General features: G+C 43.5%; 1 long non-coding RNA gene across 1 annotated transcript; it reads left to right on the top strand.

Moving 5' to 3' along the window:
- Positions 1-5,858, top strand: LOC135183471 (uncharacterized). The gene is made up of 3 exons (XR_010305575.1): positions 1-90; positions 1,162-1,254; positions 5,640-5,858. It is a non-coding gene; the product is annotated as an uncharacterized LOC135183471 (long non-coding RNA).
- The last annotated feature ends 721 nt before the right edge of the window (positions 5,859-6,579 follow it).

Below are 6,579 nucleotides of genomic sequence, written 5' to 3'. Positions count from 1 at the left end.
GCCACTCTGCAGCCCTGCTCCTCACAGAGAGCTGTGGAGCTTTTTCTCCTCTTCCTACAATTCTCCTGTTGGAAGTAACATTTATAATAGGTGAGGCATTTTTCTTTTAAATTCATCAGGTATTTACAGAATATAAGATATTGGCAACAATAACAATGCTTATCTAGATATTTCCTTCTTGCTTTCTGTTTTTCAGCTTCTTTATAGTGTTTAAACCTCTTTCTTGGACTGGTATTTTATGTTGCTTAAATATGATGTTAACTCCAAGCTCAAGGGAAAAAGCAAGTTGCTGTTTTCAAGTGAAAGAAAGGGAACTAGTATGTTTTTCTCATAATGTAAAAGGGAGAGGTGATTTTTACACTTCTAACACTAAAAAGTGTGTCAGCTGAAATTTCAAATTTAGCAGAGAAATTAGTATTTTTCAGTTCTGATTTGCTTGGCTTAAGAGGCTTTGAAAAACATGTTTTGTGTATACAGAGTACATTTTTACCAAAGGCAAACCTCACCTAAGCTCCAAAGGGAAAGATAAGGTGTGTTGCTCATGCATGCATGGAAGATTAGCTGTTTCATCCATAATTTATGGAGATACTATAGGGTATGCTGCAACAGTCTGCTAAAGCCCTGTTTTGCTCTCTGGTGCATGCATGGAGCAGAAGCTGTATTGAGTAGACTCAAAACACTGAACTGAGAACTCTAATGCTGCACTTATTTTTCCACTGAAAAACATTCAGTTTTGAAGGGTTTCCCCCCCTGCATACACTTCACAGTAAGGCCTAATCCAGTAAGGCAGACTCTCATGGGAGAGCTGTTAAAGGCTGCAGTCCCTAAGCTTAAGCTCTACAGCAGCTTGTGTCTGCTTTTAATCAACATAGGAGTGGAACCTAGAAAGTCCTTGGGATTGGGAGTGTGGTAGCATCTGGAGGCTCTTTGTCTAGTTAATTCTATCAAAACGTACTACAGGATCATTAAGTTTACAGAGCATCATGGCCAAAAGTAGTGAGAGGAACTTTGATCCTCGAGACACACAGCTCGCAATCAGATCTCTTATAATACATGTTCACTTCTTACTCTAAAAGTCACGTATTCAAACATGCCATCTACACCCTTGTTTGCTGTAAATGATAAAATTGGGTATTCAGTAAAACATATAATCTTTTTCAGAGAAAGTCATGTTGGGGCAGTACATGAAGGAGATGCCTCGAGAACAAGATCCTGTGGGAATGCAATGCAAGCCAGAATAATAACAAGCACTGTGTGAGCATTTAACCTTCATTGCCATAACTTCAGGATGCCTCCCATGGGGGAGGAAAGATAGTGGGACATCTGGCTAAGGAGAAAAACAAAGTGTGATGTATGTAAAACACTGGGCTGTACTCTTCTAGAGTATGCTAATGTGTAGGTGTGTGATCTATGCTCTAGACTGTATAAATAGAGTCAGAACGAACACTAAAGGTCTCCGGTGGATTCACATTGAATCGTGTGGAGTCCATGTCATGCCCTCGCTAGCAGGATCCCATGTGGGTTTGTTGTCTTGTATAGCATTCGCTTTGCTGTAGCTGTCCTTAGTTTACTTAGTCTGCAGATTTCCAACATAAACCTTCTTGAGACCATACTGGAAGGATGCTTCAGTTGCCATTTGACCTGTCTGCCTAAGTGCATGGGCACAGCCAGATTATGGCTGCTTGCTCAACAGGCTACACCAGCATCTACTGTTCCCATTGTAGCTCAAACTGAGGGCTCTTGAGCTGCAGAATTTGTTCATTCATTTTGTGTATTGGCCTAGCGAATTTACCTCTCCAACACAGAACTATCATAGAATCAACCAGGTTGGAAGAGACCTCCAAGATCATCCAGTCCAACCTAGCACCCAGCCCTAGCCCATCAACTAGACCATGGCACTAAGTGCCCCATCCAGTCTTTCTAGAACACCCCCAGGGATAGTGACTCCACCACCTCCCTGGGCAGCCCATTCCAATGGCAAATCATTCTCTCTGTGAAGAACTTTCTCCTAACATCCAGCCTATACCTCCCCTACCACAACTTGAGGCTGTGTCCCCTCATTCTGTTGCTGGCCACACTGTTCCCGATACAGGCCAGGATGCCACTGGCTCTCCTGGCCACCTGGGCACACTGCTGAGTCATGTTCAGCTACTATTTACCAGTACCTCCAGGTGTCTTTCTGCCTGGCTGTTCTCCAGCCATTCTGTCCCCAGCCTGTAGCACTGCTTGGGGTTGTCATGGCCAAAGTACAGAACCCTGCACTTGGCCTTGTTAAATCTCATCCCATTGGCCTCTGCACACCCATCCAGCCTGTCTGTATTGGAAATTAATAATATGTTATTAATTATCACTATTAATTTCTACATGAACATTAATTTTTATTATTAATATTACAAAATTGGAAAAAATCCCTGAGATTCTTTGGATTTTTGGTCAACAGGAAGCAGTTGCACAGAACTAGACTGTTTAAACAATCAGAACTTGGAAAATAGGAATGCAAGAACAAGAAAAATTCTAACTATGCCTATGGAGTCTTGGCATTCACTCCAGCAGATGTACTCACGACTCTTTTGGTCCTTGAGTCTCCTGTATCAAAGACCCTTTCAAACTTGCGATGATGATCCCAGGGTAGAATAGAAAATATTCCAGGCAGAGGGGAGAGCTGCTGCTAAGCTGGTGGCTGAGCTGCATGCACCTGGCTGCCTCTAACAAGCTGCAAATGAGGAGAGGCAGGAATGCTCCCTGCTGAATGCAGGAAGGCAGGTGCAGACAGGCTGATCTAAAAAAAGTTTGGTTTTCTTAATCATTCCCCTTTAAATACTTCTGTTTGCAAATCCAACTGGCCAATAGGCACTAGCACCATTGTTCTGGCCAATGAATTCAAAGCTTCCTGCCTCCTTTGACCATGCAGGCACGGTGAGGGCAGCACAAGACACCTGACACGTGGTGCGGAGCCCCCTAGCCCCCAAGGCTTTGCTGGGGCCAAACCTTATTGTTTGCTCATCTAACTCACTCTCAGACACACAACAGGAGGAGGACAGCAAGGGTTAAACTGTCTTGGCAGGATTTGTACCCTACCAGGACACTGTCATGGTCCCTCTACAGGGCCCTCCAACGGATCAACACATGCTCCTAATTTAGAATCATAGAATCAGTCAAGGTTGGAAGGCACCACAAGGATCATCTAGTTCAAATCCCCCTGACATGGGCAGGGACAACCTACCTAGATCAGGCTGGCCATAGTCCCATCCAGCCTGGCTTTAAACACCTCCAGAGATGGGGCCTCAACCACCTTCCATTCAAGGCTCTCACCACTCTCGTGCTGAACAACTTCCTCCTCACGTCCAGCCTGAACCTACCTACCTCCAGCTTTGCTCTACTCCCCCTAGTCCTGTCACTCCCTGATATCCTGAAAAGTCCTTCCCCAGCTTTTTTTGTAGACCCCCTCAGATACTTGGTGTCATGGAGTGGTAATATCATTAAGTATTGCAAACATTCATAATTTACAACAAAATGTTGATAATAATGATTAGTTGATAATTATGCTATTATTATTAATAATAATAATAAAAATGTAGAATAACAATATGATAAAATAAGATGTTATTGAAAAGTGGCCAACATTATGAATATCTCTTCTTTGATAATGTAGCCCTTAAGTGACTCAGACCAGTTCCTTGAGTTGTCTATCCTTGCCATATGCTACTAGTTTGCTTTTCTTATGCTGAAATGCATTCTGGGCTTTAACATCTTTCTCTAAAACACCCTTTGAAGGCATCAGGGAAATACAGTATCCCTTTTGGCAACTGCCAAGATGCCTTGATTGGTGTTATCTAAATAGGCTCCAATCCATCAATAACCTATGCTAAACCTTCTCATAAGAAATAACCTCTTTATTTTCATGCAAGCAATTTGTCAGTTCTAATCATGCTGAAATTAGTAGTCTTTGCAAAGCTGTTAGCCCAGTAAATTTCAGCTGTGGCTACTGCATTTCATCAGACACTAAGCAGATTTGTTTATGTTTTGGTCGAAAAGCTGCCTCCTCCATTGCATTTTTCAGGAGATACAACTTCTCTCCAGAGAGAAGGTAAAGGAGACAAAAAAGACAAAATATCTTCTGTATAGGATGATCTGAATTGCTTGAGGATCTGAAATGGAATCACATCTTCCCACAAAAATTGAATATTGTTAGTCATAGAATATGGCAGATGGTTGTTAGTCACCATTAAATTCAAAGAGTTTGCCCAGTCTGCTCAATCAATGCAGCCACAAAAGAGACCAGTTCCCAATTAGCTCCTGCTAAAGAAGTCTTTTAGAAGTCAAAATGTGATCATAAAAGGGAGCAGTGTGGAAGATGTGTGAGGTGACATGGAAGAAGAAGGCAAGAAAGACTGCTTTCATTGATAAAAATAATGATTAATCTCAAAAATACCTTCTGTTTGACATCTGTTACCCCTTCAGAGATAATTTATTTTTCCAAGCAAAGGCTGAAAGTTCAGACGTCACAAAATAAGTGGGCTTTGCTTTTCAGGGTTATTGAACATCCTCAGCAGTGCATGCAATCATAGAATCATAGAATCAGCCAGGTTGGAAGAGACCTCCAAGATCATCCAGTCCAACCTAGCACCCAGCCCTATCCAGTCAACTAGACCATGGCACTAGGTGCCTCATCCAGGCTTTTCTTCAACACCTCCAGGGACTCCACCACCTCCCTGGGCAGCCCATTCCAAGGGCAAATCACTCTCTCTGGCAAGAATTTCCTCCTAACATCCAGCCTAGACTTCCCCTGGCATAACTTGAGACTGTCACTGGTTGCCTGGGAGAAGAGCCCAACCCCCACCTGGCTACAGCCTCCCTTCAGGTACTTGTAGACAGCAATGAGGTCACCTCTGAGCCTTCTCTTCTCCAGGCTAAATAACCCCAGCTCCCTCAGCCTCTCCTCATAGGTTTTGTTTTCCAGGCCTCTCACCAGCTTTGTCGCTTTTCTCTGGAATGTACAAACACTTCCTAGCTCTCAACATTTGGCCCATGAAATGGTCCTTTCAGGGCACATCAGTGGCTGCTGGCTTGGCACACTCAGAATTTCTGTGCTGAGGTGCACCCCTGGAAGCTACCAATTCCAGAAGCTGTAGTCTCTAAACAGCTTGTAACAGTATTTTACAGAGACATCCAGAAAAAAATACTTGTGATCCTCTGTCAGAAATGGTTTATGTGCATGCCAGTTTTTATCCAAAAGAGCAGTCAGGATTTGAAGGGGGAACATTTTTGAAGAGCATTTTCAAGACACAAGTCAGACTTCTTGGTACTGTGAGATGAAGAAAGCTATTATCTGAAAAGCATTTGGAGAAATTCCTTCTATCTGATGCTAAAAGTAATTGTACAAAAAATAATACAAATCACCATAGACACCATTTCCCCCCCCTTTTCTGTAGCTTAGATAATTTGGTTACTTTCATTCAGATGAACATGCCCTAACAAAATCCTTTGCTTTTTCACAGTTTGGTGACCTTGTTGTGTGTTGGGTTGATTACATTTTGAGGGAAGCTTAAATAAACAAGCCTGTTCCCAGTGTTTTAAGAGAACATGTAAAGACATTCTCGTGTGATGAAATCCTGTTCTGATCCTTTTATTTTTTTCAGGGAGAGGAAGTAGTCAGAGAGGCATTAAAGCAACGCTGGTGACTAGATGCAGCTACTTCAAGCCAGATCCCCACTCTTCCATGGATACCATATTATTGCTGTGTGATGGACTGCTGAATGAATCACCATTGCAGAGAGCTGCAGGCAATGCCCCAGCTATTGCATTCGTCTTCCTGACAGTGCCAACCAACAAATTAAATCCAACACATGAGTTATAAAGCCACTGTTTCTTGTTGTATCTCGCTTTATTGCAGCACATTCTCTCATAATATGGAACTACTTGCTGCTCACTTGGACTCAGACCTTGGAACATTTCCTAGTAGCTTTGCTTGGGGCTCTTGGCAGAGACTCGGCAACGAAGCTGGTGAGAGGCCTGGAACACAAAACCCATGAGGAGAGGCGGAGGGAGCTGGGGGTGTTTAGCCTGCAGAAGAGGAGGCTCAAGGCTGACCTCATTGCTGTCTACAACTACCTGAAGGGAGGCTGTAGCCAGGTGGGGTTGGTCTCTTCTACCAGGCAACCAGCAACAGAACAAGGGGACACAGTCTCAAGTTGTGCCAGGGGAGGTCTAGGCTGGATGTTAGGAGGAAGTTGTTGCCAGAGAGAGTGATTGGCATTGGAATGGGCTGCCCAGGGAGGTGGTGGAGTCATTGTCCCTGGAGGTGTTCAAGCAAAGCCTGTCTGAGGCACTTAGTGCCATGGTCTAGTTGATTGTCTAGGGCTGGGTGCTAGGCTGGACTGGATGATCTTGGAGGTCTCTTCCAACCTGGTTGATTCTATGATTCTATGATTAAACTGCTTGTAGGGATCACTTCAATCTCTATAGTCATTCTGCCACTGGCCAGACACTTGAGGTGAAGTTTATCTAGAGTATTACCACTGTGTTTGAGTTAAAGCACTGACCAGCTACCAGAACTCTACAAAAATCATGCACCAGCAC

Source organism: Pogoniulus pusillus, chromosome 18 (assembly GCF_015220805.1).
Source record: "Pogoniulus pusillus isolate bPogPus1 chromosome 18, bPogPus1.pri, whole genome shotgun sequence".
NCBI classification, from domain to species: Eukaryota; Metazoa; Chordata; class Aves; order Piciformes; family Lybiidae; genus Pogoniulus; species Pogoniulus pusillus.
Note: the sequence above shows the minus strand (reverse complement) of the source record. Positions and strands in the feature narration are given on the sequence as shown.